Source organism: Chenopodium album, chromosome 15 (assembly GCF_948465745.1).
Source record: "Chenopodium album chromosome 15, dcCheAlbu1.1, whole genome shotgun sequence".
NCBI classification, from domain to species: Eukaryota; Viridiplantae; Streptophyta; class Magnoliopsida; order Caryophyllales; family Amaranthaceae; genus Chenopodium; species Chenopodium album.
Window position 1 is genome coordinate 21,950,519 of NC_137848.1, and position 13,738 is coordinate 21,964,256.

Here is a 13,738-nt window from a genome sequence, read left to right on the forward strand (position 1 = left end):
TCTTTCTTGTGATGACATATACAAGCGGCATTTTCAATAATTCACGAGACCCGCTTGTATATAGGATAAAGCCTTACCGTATGTATAAATGATTATTAATGCGGCGGATGACACTTGATCAACGCAGCAAAAATGATCGTCAATCAGGTCAGCCGGCTGATCGTCGGATGACCATGTCATAACAAGCTAACGACTGCTTTGTTCATTCCCAAGCCCAGCCGTGAAAGCTACTCTATGCTTCAATCAGACCCAGCCTTAGGGTCTGCTGCTTGATTGCCTCATTTATGCCCGGCTGCCGTGGTTGCTTTGTTCAACCTCAAAGCCGGTTACAATGGCTGCTATATTACTCATCATTATTATGATTAAAAAAAAATAAAATAAAAAAAAAACGTCTGATTGATGTTCTACCATTTTGTATGAACATACAACTTTGGTGGAAAAAAGAGAGCTCCATTATTTTTTCTTGCCTTAACGAGTCAGCCGGCATCAGTTCACTAACCAATGGTACTTAGCGGGGCTACTTTGCGCCTACCAAGCACAGCCGTAAGGGCTTTGTTCTTCATTTAAGTTGGCCGTGTGGCTGCAATATTCATCAAGGGTACATCAATTAAGCGGCTGCCATGTCTGTTGTGTTCACTCTTCAATGCCGGCTGCCATGTTTGTCTTGTTCAACCTCTAAGTTGGCTACTTGATTGTGTGATTAACACAGGCGGCAATTATGTGCCATCGATATAAGGAATCCCTCAGCTCCGCAAATACAAACGGCAAAAGGATGGGTGAAAAATGCCGTCTATATATTGCTACCTCCTGTATTATTCTCAATTGAAGCCCACAGCCGGCATGTACACGCATGTTGACACCCAAACGGCAGCCAAGCCTAATAAAGGCGGCATGGAGCATCATTGCATGGAAATTAAGTCGGGTGCGCGGCTGCTTGGTTCATACTCAAGCCCAGCCGTATGGTTGCTTTGTTCTTCGGATGAGTGGCGGTTGTAACATTGGATTGTAACCAATCTATTCCGGCTCGCATTTACTCCAAGCCGTCTGGGTCGTAATCAATCCATTTGTAACTTTTGCACTCCATACCGCCTGGGTAGTACTCAATTAAACCCGGCTGTGATGGTTGCTCTGTTCTTCACTCAAAAGTCGGCTGCCGGAGTTGCTTTGTTCAAGTGGCAAGATGCGTTTGGTGTTTGCTTGGCCTCAAATGGTTGTCATGTAAGCTTGCAATGGTAGATAAATTGCAGATCATTATTATGATTTCAAAAAAAAAAAAAAAAAAAAAATATATAATACCAAGCAACTTACATAGCAGCCGTATGTACTCACTATTATGATAGTGAGTTTGTCCTTTGTTAATCAAAAGTATGATGATAAGTTGATGAGCCTGAGTATGTCCAGCCGGCTGCCATCATATACTAGACAGGCGGCATAGTTTTTATGTTCAAACCTCAACTCCGGCTGTAGGAGATGCTTGGTTCATCCTCAAAGTCGGCTTAAACAAGGGTCAGACGCATAGAAACCCGCAGTGTAATCAGAGCAAACCCATTTCTTGAGCAGCTTTCCTCATTAATTAAATCCGGCTGTGTGTGAACAGCTTGTCCCACCAATATACCCCGGCTGTAGTGATAGCTTGGCTCGTCACAAAAGCCGACTGTAGATGCAGTTCTCCTTGCCAATTTATCCCACTTGCCAAGGCTCAATTGCTCGTCATATATGCCCGGCTGTGAGAAGCTTTGTTCATTTCGAATGCTCGTAAAATAATCTCGGCTGAAGGGGTTGTTTTGTTTATCAATCAAGCCGGCTGTGGTGGATGCTGTATGCATCACTTAAGCATGGTTATTTCATGTCTCAATCGAGTGGTTGCCATGTCTGCTCTGTTCTTTTATCAAAGCCGGTTGCAATGGTTGATATGTTACTTATCATTATTATGATGTCAAAAAAAAAAAATGTCAGACTCGGCAATTTCATGTTTTGGTTAAAAATGTCAGCCCGCCTGTGTTCAATTTTAATCTTGTACAAGCATCAAGAAGCGTTTGGTGTGTGCTTGGCCTCAAACTGCTGTGAGTATCAATAGGGTAAGCTGGTTACAATCATCAAGTTATTATTCCGGCTGCAGCATTGGCTCATTGAGCTCGACTAACTCCAAACCGCCTGGGTTGTAACCAATTAAATCTGGCTGCAATGTTCATTAATTAAGCGGTTTTTATGCCGTCTAAGTAGTGAGCAAGCAATCTCTAATTATTTACCTGAGTGCTAGAGCTCGGCTTTCAAGATTGCTCTAGAAGAGAACTTCAATATAGCAAAGAAGCTCACCTTGACAGAGCAGACGCACCTACCGACTCTAGGGGCTGATTTGCTCATCTTCTCTTCCCGGCTGTGGGGCTGCATTATGCCTCAATAAGGGCCGACTGCAGTGATTGCTTTGTTCATCAATTAAATCCGGTTGAATAATGGAGGTAACAATATAATTTGATTTGATTCCCTCCAATAATGTTAATGCATTAAGATAGTAATGATAGTCTTCATTATTATTGTTATTATTATAATTGTTATTATTGTTTCATTGATTGAATTTCAATATAATCTGGCAGACCGTCCAAACTCCTATAATAAACTAAGTTTTAAACTTAGTAGCTAAATTAACGTCCTAGAGACGTGAGGCCAATGGTCGGATAATAAACTAAGTTTGAAACTTAGTAGCTAAATTAACGTCCTAGAGACGTGAGACCAATGGCCGGATAATAAACTAAGTTTGAAACTTAGTAGCTAAATTAACGTCCTAGAGACGTGAGGCCAAGGGCCGGATAATAAACTAAGTTTGAAACTTAGTATCAAATTCAACGTCCAAGTGACATGCGGCCAATGGCCAGATAATTAAGCTAAGCACAAAACCGCTTAGTGGCTATACAGCAGGTCTCAACCTAGACCAGAGGCCAATGGCCGAATGGCTGCTTTTTTCACAAATTCGTCTGTCCCAACATGGACAAAGGCGTCCGGCGACACCCCTCCGGGTGCAATCATCGCAGAGAGAAGCCAACCTGCTTACTCTACGTACCAATGCAAGCGGCCACAATTGGACGGCTGAATCAGCCATCCATAGCCGTCTGACCTGAGCAATCTAAGGAACGACCAAGTTTCGACAACCGGATGTCCAAAAGACATCAGCCAGTGACCGACCGAAGTTCTAACTTAGATAACCTTTTGAAATTATACAAGTCCTCCCAATGGGGTAAAAGGACATTGAAAGTATAATTGGATTACAAACACCCTAGGCGGCCATTTGCCTCCTGCCCTGTGAAAAGTCAGGCGGCCATTTGCCTCCTGCCCTATGAAAAGTCAGGCGGCCATTTGCCTCCTGCCCCCAGGCGGCATTCGCTTCCTACCCTATGAAAAGTCAGGCGGCCATTTGCCTCCTGCCCTATGAAAAGTCAGGCGGCCATTTGCCTCCTGCCCCCAGGCAGCATTCGCTTCCTGCCCTATGAAAAGTCAGGCGGCCATTTGCCTCCTGCCCTATGAAAAGTCAGGCGGCCATTTGCCTCCTGCCCTGTGAAAAGTCAGGCGGCCATTTGCCTCCTGCCTTGTGAAAAGTCAGGCGGCCATTTGCCTCCTGCCCTATGAAAAGTCAGGCAGCCATTTGCCTCCTGCCCCCAGGCGGCATTCGCTTCCTGCCCTATGAAAAGTCAGGCGGCCATTTGCCTCCTGCCCTATGAAAAGTCAGGCGGCCATTTGCCTCCTGCCCTATGAAAAATCAGGCGGCCATTTGCCTCCTGCCCCCAGGCGGCATTCGCTTCCTGCCCTGTGAAGAGTCAGGCGGCCATTTGCCTCCTTCCCCCAGGCGGCCATTTGCCTCCTGCCTTATGGGATGTCAAATGTCTCAAAAATATTCTAAGTCACCCAAAGGTCATATCACCACCATAGTGGCGCTAAAAGAAATAAAAGTCGTCATCTGTCTAGTTCAGGCGGCAATCATTATTATGATTGATTAACTTAGAAAATATCATACCCTTTAAGGTATCAAATTTTCCAAGTTAATCAAATCTCGCTTTTGTTGAACTAGACATATGCTGCCCATAGAGCTTTTGAACAAGCGGATAATAAAGCCTTGATTTCGAAAGGAGTAACTCCTCTTAAAAGAGAAATTACCCCTTTCGAGGGGCTAATGTTTGGGGTAAAAATACTCCATATATGTGGACCAATGCCACCTCGACACCTGTCCGCAAGCTCAGCGCTCAATGAGCCAATTAGAGCATGACACGTGTCACTCAATGATAGAAGGGTGAATATGGGCTCTAAGCCCACAACCCTAGAAACCGTAAAATGATGGGAAAGCCAATCTACTTAGGTTAAATAACCTAAGAGGCACATATCCCAACGCTCTATAAATACTGATCTTTACATCAGTTTCAAGCGATCGAATTCTCTCTCCAAGGGCAATGCCCCCCACAATTACTCTCTCTTCTCGCTACTTTCTCTCTCTAAAATACATTATTTCGATCACTGACTTGATCGTCAGAGGTGGACCTCCGGCCCCCCGGGGTCCGTTGTTTTGCAGGTGTCCGGGCCGTTCGAGTGTTGCATTGCGGATCTGTCTCCCGAGGGACGTACACACCCTCCATTCGGGTACGTACAAAAAACCCCAAAACACCTAGTGTTTAGCATATTGAATTCTTCTATTTGTCTAGCTTTTTGACATCTTAGTTACCAACCACAACCATTTATATTCTTCAAATTAGCTTGACATAGGCTATAGCATCGTTCCTACTCATTCCTTTGGGTTCGACCCTTGACTTACCATATACTTGTATTAGGTTGGTCGAGTGTTTACAAATTAAGTTTGGCTCTAGGGATAGGTAGATAACGACCTACATTTTCCTCTTGTCAAAATTGGCGCCGTTGCCGGGGAAAGATATTGGTGATTTGTTATAGTTGTTGAGTCTATTTCTCCTTTAATTGAAAATACAAAAAGATTTTGTGTTAGGCTACATTTGTAGCCGTGCTACTAACCATTTCTTTTGAGATTTTATGCATAGAGCACGTGGACATTTACTAGTGCCATTTGATCCCGAAATTGAGAGAACTATTGCAAGGTTGAGGGGTGCTAGACGATCTTTGAGCCCTAGCATTTCAAGTGAAGAAGAACCACAACAAGAAGAACAAGCAAGAATAGGAGAAAATCCAAGGGTACGTTGAAAGAATTGGGGATTCCCGGTACATATAGATTTGAGAGTGGGATTGCTCCACCTACAACACCGAAAAATGATTTTGAAATAAGACCGGCAATGATCACTTTGATAGAGAGGCGACAATTTAGTGGGGCCAAGAATGAAAGCCCACTAAACCATCTCAAGGAGTTCGAAAAATATTGCAATACTATCATGGTGAACGGAATTTCCTAAGAATTCATCCGCCTCAAGCTCTTTCCCTTTTCTCTCATAGGGCGCGCTTTGGGATGGCTAGATGACAAGGGAATAATCGCGTCGTCAAACGACTACACCTAGATCAAATACAATTTATACAACCTAAACAAACCTAATACGAGTATAAGGCAAGCAAAGGGGTCGAACCACAGAGAACGGTTAAACACCACCAAATGTTATCGACAATTAAGCTAGTCCGGAATAGGAGATAAATAAACTAAAGTCTAAATATGCTAAAACAAGAAATAAAACATTAAGGGAAATGGTTTAGGTATAGCATTCACTTGAACATAAACAAAAGCATAGAAGTTGAATTAATTATGAACTAAACATGCTCGAATATCGAAGTAAGGTCCAATCTAACCGCCTTCCGGGGCTAATCGGCTTCTCCTAACATAGCCTCTATGTTTCCACATTAGAACCATATACTAGGAGGTACTATCAAATAACAATCGATATAAATGAACTTAGCTAAGTCAACTTCCGTTTCATGTTAGCAAAGATTCACTCCCAATCAACTAACAACATGCATTTTGCAAGTAGATTGAAGAACATCAAGCATATAAAGACTTTAATCACAATAAATCAATTCCAAACCCTTGAACATTCTCAAGATCCAACTACACCACAACCATCCCCTTAATGGGGAAATTACTCACTAATCATGATAACAACAAGATTAATCAACAAATAATCAAGAATCAACATGATTAACAAGCAATACCAACAACAAAAACAATAATCAAAATAAAACAATAAAAATAGAGGAGAGAGAGAGTTAGAGATTCTCATTGATTGAAGATGAAAGTCTACAAACAAGATGATCAATCTTCTTCTTCAAAATCCAAGCTACAATCAACAATGGTGAAGCCCTCACTTTCTCTCTCTAAACTACACTAATCCTAAGCTAAACCTAGAGAGAGAAGCTCTCCTAAAACTAGGGAAAAAGATCTAAAAGAATGAAGACGTCCCTTGTGCAAAACAAGCCCCGCAATATATAAAGAATCGCGCAAAAACGCTGAACAGGACTCGCTGCGCGCCCGCGCGAGGAAGCTGCGCGCCCGCGCAAGGCAGCTGCGCGCCCGCGCATTTGAGGGTTGCGCGGCTTGTGCTTTGGTGTGTGCGCCCGCGTTGCTGGCTGCGCGCCCGCGCACTGTAGCTGCGCGCCCGCGCAGTGTCGTTGTGCGCCCGCGCACATGTCGCGCACAGGCCGCGCAAAACTTTCTGCCTTGATTCTGCAATTTTGCCAGTTTTGCGCGGGTTCTCACAGGGCTGCGCGCCCGCACACTCTGGCCTTTCTTCGATTCTTCTCTCATGCTTCCTTGGCTTCTTCTTTGCAATCCAAGACTTTAAATACCTAAGCACAAACACCAAGGAAAGCAACAAGGTATAGGGAACGGTGCAAACACGCAATGAAGGCAAGCATTAAGGAATATACGCGATTTCATTAAAATCACATCGAGACATGTATGCACGCATTATTTGAACAAAACAACTACAAAACACCCTAAGACAAGCTAAAACAAGGCATAAACACTATCCTAGGAGTGACATAAATGTCACTCATCAAATTCCCCCAAGCTAAACCTTTGCTCGTCCTCGAGCAAAGCTAGAGCAAAAGAGAACAAGAGGAAATTATTGAAAGCAAAAGAAACAAAATAGAAACAAGGAGAAAGAATGTACACTAACTCACTGTCGTAGGAATCACGGTTGTTTTTAGCTACAACAAGCCCTTAAAACCCCAAAGTCGCCTATGAGGACGAGTGAGGTCTCGTGAGGGTTTCCCAAGAGCTTAACCCACAACTCTTGACAAAAACCAAGGCAAGGCAACAAAAACCAAAGGTAAAGAAAAAGAAACACGAAAAGAAAAAGCAAAACACAAGCTCATATATGGACAAGAGATAAGGACAAGTACTAATGAATGCAAACCTTTCTAAATGGACAAATGTATGCACGTTCCAAGATGTCAATGGTTGATTGAAACATAACACATGCTAAGCATAGAGAACTACTTAGGACTCAATCCACCCTAGCCCCAACCAATCGGGCCACGTTCTCTCCACTAGCTTCAAATCAACCCTTAAGCTAGCTTCTCAAGATTCCACGAAGGAACCGGAAAAAGATAAAGAAATGAAAAACTTTGAGAAGGTAATCCCGACGTCTCAACTATGCATACTCTTTCCATAGGTTTGAAGTCTATCTCCCTCCACCGTTCTTTTGACCTAACCCACTAGAGTCTAAGGGTCTTTTTATTGGTTGTAACGTAAGGCTAAGGGTTAAGGCGAGGTAAAAATTTAAAATTTGGTGAAATTTCCTAAGTGAAGCAAAAAGTGCGGCCGACACTCAAAAATAACTCAAGAATTCACTAAATATCAAGCAAAAATACCACTAATGCCATTCCCCAAAGCTTATTCAACACAAACACACAATATTCCCCCCAAGCTTGAACAAAGCATTGTCCTCAATGCTTAAACTAAGGAAGAAAATGAAATCAACTAAAAATATTTTTGTTGTTTTTGTTTTTACTTTTTTTTTTCACTTTTTTTTCTTTTTTTTTTTTAACTTTATTCAATGTCCTTGCTTTTTTAACTTTGGACGGCTTTTTCTTGAAACTTCATTTGATTTCCATAAATTTGCATATTACTTTACAAGCTCAACTCTAACCAAATCTCAAAATGCATCTTGTCTATGATCAACAACTCAAAACTCAAACCTCACATGCCAATGCTTCACTAACTAAAAGGTTGGTAAACATAGGCCATTAGGTTTGTAATGTGGTTTAAACAAGAGCGGGAAAATAAGGCTCAAATTGGTTAGCAAGTAGGTTTATGCAAAATAGAAAATCAAATTTGTAACAAAATAAAAAGAAGATAAAGAAAAATGAGAAAGAAATGCCCTTTTCCTCCCCTAGAGTGCTTCGGTCACGATCTTGGGAACTATAAGTCAAAACAAGGATCAAGACATGCATAGCTAAGGATCCAAATGCGCCACACAACAAAGTGATGAAGGCTAGAACAATGTTACCTCACACGGGATTATAACTAAGCAAATACCAACCAAGGGTGCCAAATCCACTATAGAGAGCAACACCATCTTACCACATACCCGTGAACTAAGGCTTCATGGCGCCCTAAAAGTTCTTAACCCGGCTACCTTAGCATGTAATATCCTAGAGTCAACCAATGACACTCTCAAACCGTGCACACATTAACCACTTAGGAAGAAAGGCATTCAAGAGTAAACAAATCCAAAAGATATAATGTCCAAAATAAGAACAAACAAAACACAATTTGCTAAACTTGCCTTGAAGTAAACAAAAATATTTTTGGATTTTCCAAAAGCATGAAAAACATGGAAATGCATATACTCACGTGAATGGCATACATGAATCAACATCCCACCAAACATGATAGAATACCCTCCCCCAAGCTTGAATGAAACCAAGCTCTCAAATCATAAACAATGAAACCAAGGAGGGGAAAACAAGGAAAAATTAATCCAACATTACCAACACATGATCTTCAAGTCACAATAAGTAAGAGAGAGAGAGGGAAAAGAAGGATATTACCGGATATGGGATAAATGCAAAATCACACAAAAAACCCGAAATAACCTCATATGAGCCACAATCTCTACAAATAAGGCTTGAATTCCACGTGATAGGTAAGTTGAGGCACATTTCCTTGATTCTTGATCATCACCAATGCGCAAGAGTATATCAAGTTGTGTACCTAGCAAGGAATACAAACACGTCCATGAGAGAAAATCTAATCTAAAAACAAAAGAAAATGAAAGCAATAAAACACGGGTTACTTCCCGCAAAGGCTTGCTTAACGTCCAAGCATGACCAATCTAGTAAATAACCCGACAAAGAACGCAAAAGCTTGTCATATGCACCGGCAAACATATCAAGAAATAGAGCATACGCGATGCTCATATGACAAGCAAACATAAAGTACAAGGAGACTTTATGTTTGAGAGAAGGGGGAAAAGAAAAAGTAAAAGAATCAAAAGAAAAATCAATAAAATAAGACTTGGAAAAATCAAAACTAGAACTAGGAAGAGAAAAGGGAGGAACAAACTCATTTTGTTGCTCTTTGGAAGGTAAAACTCCGTCATTGAGTCCAAAAGAAGGGTAATGGGGAGCTAAAGAGATTAGGGGCCCCTCAATCGGTGGAACTTTGAGGATATATGGAAGTGAGATAGGGCAAGAAGGAAGGTTGGTAAGCTTTCTTAAAAAGGGGGTGGGGATTGAAAGAATTGGAATGGGTACCTCACTCACAACTTCAATCACACCACCTTGCATTGAAACACAAGCCTTTTCCTCCAAAGAATTCCCTTCTAACACATCTTCACTACCCTCAAAGAGTTTGGAAATGTCCTCAACCACCAATTGGGATTCTTCACTCTCAACAAGAGCATGGTTTTCATTCTCAACATTTCCCAACTTAACATGATCAAACATGAGTATCCCATCATCACCACAACCCATCTTTTCTCTTAACAACCTCAAATTAGTTTCTAGGTCCACCAAAATGGGATCTTCAATGGGTTGCAAAGAGTGTTGAGGTTCAAGTTGGATAAAGGGGGTGGTTTTCAAAATTTCATCAAATGAAGTATCTTCCATACACCCTCTATCGCTTTCAACATCATCATCATAATCATCCTCAACCATGCACTCAAAAGCCCAATTAGGTTCAACCATATGGGAGGGGGAAGAAGAAGGAAGGACATTTGTTTGGGATTGAGCTAGGTGGGAAATTTGGCTCTCAAGTGCCTCTAGCCTAGCTTTCATCTCCTTGTTATATTCTTCTTTCTTTTCCCTCATCTCATTAACCTTCTCCATCATCTCGTTGAGCTTCTCCAACAACTCTCCTTCCTCTCTATGTCCCATTGAATTACCCTCACGAAAATGTTCACTAGATACATGGGAAAACTCATTTGGAATCATGTTGGAAAAGGAAGAGGTAAAGGGAAGATCATGCAAGTGAGGATTAGGGGTATGGGGAGCGTCATCAACATCCATGCACGCATTTAAAAAACATTGGGAAAGAGCATGAACATTATCAACATTAGGATGCATCTCATCATAAATAGCACACAAGGGGGAGGGATTTGCATCATGGGGAGCATAGGATTCATCATTTTAGAGTGCATGCAAGAGCTAGAAAAATCGCAAGAATTAGCATCATTCTCTTGCTCATAACCATCCTTGGCAAACCACATATAGAAATCCCAAGCCTCATCCAAAGATTTGGCTCGAAATTGACCATTACACATGTTTTCAATCACCCCTCGAGTATACTCATTCAAACCCCAATAAATAACTTCACAAGCCTCCCATAAGGAACAACCATGGAAATTAGAGAAGTCTTCAAACCTATTAAAGTAGACCCAAAAGGGTTCATATTCAAATTGAGGCAAAGAGGAGCAAGACATCTCATTTTGGACAAATTGATCCATGACTCAATGAAGACAAACAACAAGCAACCAAACAAGAAAGCTCAAGAATATACACAAACAAAAACAAAAACAAGAAGAGAAGCAAACCAAAAGAAAATTATACACAAAGGACTAGTCTCAATAAGATAACACAACGGTAATGGAAGCCGTTCCCCGGCAACGGCGCCAATTTGACAAGGGAATAATCGCGTCGTCAAACGACTACACCTAGATCAAATACAATTTATACAACCTAAACAAACCTAATACGAGTATAAGGCAAGCAAAGGGGTCGAACCACAGAGAACGGTTAAACACCACCAAATGTTATCGACAATTAAGCTAGTCCGGAATAGGAGATAAATAAACTAAAGTCTAAATATGCTAAAACAAGAAATAAAACATTAAGGGAAATGGTTTAGGTATAGCATTCACTTGAACATAAACAAAAGCATAGAAGTTGAATTAATTATGAACTAAACATGCTCGAATATCGAAGTAAGGTCCAATCTAACCGCCTTCCGGGGCTAATCGGCTTCTCCTAACATAGCCTCTATGTTTCCACATTAGAACCATATACTAGGAGGTACTATCAAATAACAATCGATATAAATGAACTTAGCTAAGTCAACTTCCGTTTCATGTTAGCAAAGATTCACTCCCAATCAACTAACAACATGCATTTTGCAAGTAGATTGAAGAACATCAAGCATATAAAGACTTTAATCACAATAAATCAATTCCAAACCCTTGAACATTCTCAAGATCCAACTACACCACAACCATCCCCTTAATGGGGAAATTACTCACTAATCATGATAACAACAAGATTAATCAACAAATAATCAAGAATCAACATGATTAACAAGCAATACCAACAACAAAAACAATAATCAAAATAAAACAATAAAAATAGAGGAGAGAGAGAGTTAGAGATTCTCATTGATTGAAGATGAAAGTCTACAAACAAGATGATCAATCTTCTTCTTCAAAATCCAAGCTACAATCAACAATGGTGAAGCCCTCACTTTCTCTCTCTAAACTACACTAATCCTAAGCTAAACCTAGAGAGAGAAGCTCTCCTAAAACTAGGGAAAAAGATCTAAAAGAATGAAGACGTCCCTTGTGCAAAACAAGCCCCGCAATATATAAAGAATCGCGCAAAAACGCTGAACAGGACTCGCTGCGCGCCCGCGCGAGGAAGCTGCGCGCCCGCGCAAGGCAGCTGCGCGCCCGCGCATTTGAGGGTTGCGCGGCTTGTGCTTTGGTGTGTGCGCCCGCGTTGCTGGCTGCGCGCCCGCGCACTGTAGCTGCGCGCCCGCGCAGTGTCGTTGTGCGCCCGCGCACATGTCGCGCACAGGCCGCGCAAAACTTTCTGCCTTGATTCTGCAATTTTGCCAGTTTTGCGCGGGTTCTCACAGGGCTGCGCGCCCGCACACTCTGGCCTTTCTTCGATTCTTCTCTCATGCTTCCTTGGCTTCTTCTTTGCAATCCAAGACTTTAAATACCTAAGCACAAACACCAAGGAAAGCAACAAGGTATAGGGAACGGTGCAAACACGCAATGAAGGCAAGCATTAAGGAATATACGCGATTTCATTAAAATCACATCGAGACATGTATGCACGCATTATTTGAACAAAACAACTACAAAACACCCTAAGACAAGCTAAAACAAGGCATAAACACTATCCTAGGAGTGACATAAATGTCACTCATCACTAGACAAGGAGGTTAAGCCGAATTCTCTAAGGACATGGGACGAGGTTACCAAGGAAATTCTATCCACAAAAGAAAACGGCGGATGCTAGAGCTTTGATTCAAGGTTTCAAACAAAAGCCAAGTGAGAGCCTCTATGAAGCATGGGAGAGATACAAAGAGTATCAAAGAGAATGTCCTCATCACGGAATTCCAACCTATCAAATCATTCAAATATTCTATGGAGGCCTTAGTCCTCAAGGAAAATCATGTTTAGATGGAGGATCCAGAGGCCCTATCATGAACAAAATGGAAGAGGAAGTGGTGGACATAATTGAAGACGTTGTGAGGTATTATAGAGAGGAGAAAGAGAGTCAACTAGCAAGAGTAGCTCTTCGGTGTACTTGGTTGATCATCTAAATGCAATCAAAAATCTATCCTCACAAATGACAAACTTGGGGAAGGAGATGTCCGCTATCAAGGCAAAGTTGGAATGTGCTACCTACCAAGTTTCAAGTCTTCCCTCCCAATCTAAGAGGAGAGGTATGTCTTCTAATTCTCAACCCCCTCCTTCTTCTAATAACATGCCTAGTGGATGCTTGTTTTGTGATGATTGTGGGTCGTATGATCATGATTTTTCTAGTTGCCCTCATGCATGTATGGATGTTTGTGATGATCAAGATGGAAATGTGAATTAGCATGTGAACTATGTGTCAAATAATCATGATTCTAGGTTTGAGAATCAAAGAGGTCAATGGAATAGGAATTACAACAATCATGGCAATTTTTACAACTATAACCAAGGTGGTGTTATAGGAACCAAGGGAACCAATGTTCTCGTGGTAACTATAACAATCAAGGTTATAGTAGCCAAAATCAAAACCAAAATTATGGTAATAAAAACCAAGGTGATGGGAATCATAATCAAGGTAGTGGTAACCATAATCAAGGTTATGGTCAAAATTAAAATAAGGGTAATTAGAACAATCAAGGTAGAGGCAATTTTCAAAACAATGCTCAAAGAGGACCTCCACCCGGATTTGCTGCAAAGGCCCAAAATGATAATTCCTATGTTCAATCCTCTTCTTCTTCACATAGAACAAATTTGGAAGAAATCATTGAAAATCAAACAAAGTTGTTAAACACTTACATGACCGTAAGTAATAAGAAATTTAATGA

General features: G+C 41.3%; 1 non-coding gene across 1 annotated transcript; it reads right to left on the reverse strand.

Moving 5' to 3' along the window:
* Positions 1 to 12,665: 12,665 nt before the first annotated feature.
* On the reverse strand, positions 12,666 to 12,771 carry LOC145583493 (small nucleolar RNA R71). Its single transcript, XR_014100136.1, has one exon. It is a non-coding gene; the product is annotated as a small nucleolar RNA R71 (small nucleolar RNA).
* Between the last annotated feature and the right edge of the window lie 967 nt (positions 12,772 to 13,738).